Source organism: Eutrema salsugineum, unplaced genomic scaffold (genome assembly GCF_000478725.1).
Source record: "Eutrema salsugineum unplaced genomic scaffold, Eutsalg1_0 scaffold_24, whole genome shotgun sequence".
Taxonomy (NCBI): domain Eukaryota; kingdom Viridiplantae; phylum Streptophyta; class Magnoliopsida; order Brassicales; family Brassicaceae; genus Eutrema; species Eutrema salsugineum.
Genome location: NW_006256797.1, coordinates 655,258 through 656,461, shown reverse-complemented (window position 1 = coordinate 656,461; position 1,204 = coordinate 655,258). Strand labels below are relative to the sequence as shown.

At 43.2% G+C, this 1,204-nt stretch overlaps 1 non-coding gene across 1 annotated transcript; it reads left to right on the top strand.

Annotated features, from left to right (window-relative positions):
* The first annotated feature begins 316 nt into the window (after window positions 1–316).
* Window positions 317–423, top strand: LOC112086071. The gene has a single exon (XR_002899295.1). It is a non-coding gene; the product is annotated as a small nucleolar RNA R71 (small nucleolar RNA).
* Window positions 424–1,204: the final 781 nt, after the last annotated feature.

Genomic DNA, 1,204 nt, shown 5'->3' with positions numbered 1-1,204 from the left:
GATATTTGTGAAGCATCTCTTCTCCTCACTCACATAGTGTATAGGCTTTTGAGTGGCAGCTAGGGCTTTGTCAAGCTTTATATTCAGCACTTTAAACTTCTCTTCCAGCCCTTGGTGTCTACCAGAATCTTCTCCTCTATAGCTTCTATCATAATCTTCCCCATAAGTATATTGGCTCATTGCTAAGTTCTCAACAAGTTCCATAGCTGCATTGATTTTTTTTGCTAAGCAATTTCCATTTGATGCTGTGTCCAACTGAATCCTGATCTTAGGAACAGCTCCTCTATACAAAATGCTAAGGAGAGAGGCTTCTGAAAAGCCATGATGTGGACACTTATTTGTGTAGCTTCTAAACCTGTCCAAAGCTTCTCCAAAGGTCTCATTAGAATGTTGAGTGAAGCTGGAAATCTGGTTCCTTAGCTTTGCAGTCCTTGAGCTTGAGAAGAACTTGGATAGAAAGGCAATCTTGCATTGCTTCCATGTGTGGATGGATCCTCTTGGGAGGTTCTTTTCCCACTGATGTGCCTTATCTCCAAGGCTGAATGGGAACAATCTCAGTTTGAAGCTGTCTTCAGATACCCCATTGATCTTAGTGAGATCACAAACTCTGTCAAACTGATCTAGATGCTCCAAGGGATCCTCCATAGGTAAGCCATGGAACTTCTGATTCTGAACCATATTGATCAAAGAGGCCTTCACCTCAAAGTTGTTGTTTTGGACAGGAGGTGGCCTGATTCCTGCTCCATACTGGTGTGCATAAGCTTGGTCATTCTCACCAACAAAGACTGGTGGAGGCTGATGACGTCTGGGTGGGTTTGGGTGGGGCTGTGGTGGATTAACCTGAGGTCGGTCTTGGTTCTGGTTATCCTGAGCGTGTCCCTGATGGACCTGAGCCTGTTGAACTTGAATTCCAATCCCATTACCAGCTCTTTGACCGTGATCAGCTTCTTGAGCCTGATGCTCATTCCCAACTTGCTGATTCATTCCTAACCTTTCCAAGTGAACAGCTCTCTCTCTTTGTCTTCTGGCTTGGCTTCTTGTGATCATAAACCTGAAAACAAAGACAGAGCTTGAAAAATGATCAGTAAAACAAAATAAACTTGATCTCAAAAACTGAAACTAATGCTAACAATCCCCACACAATATGGCAACGGCGCGAATTGATAACTAAGATTTTTCAGGTCTTAGATGGGTTATCAATCCC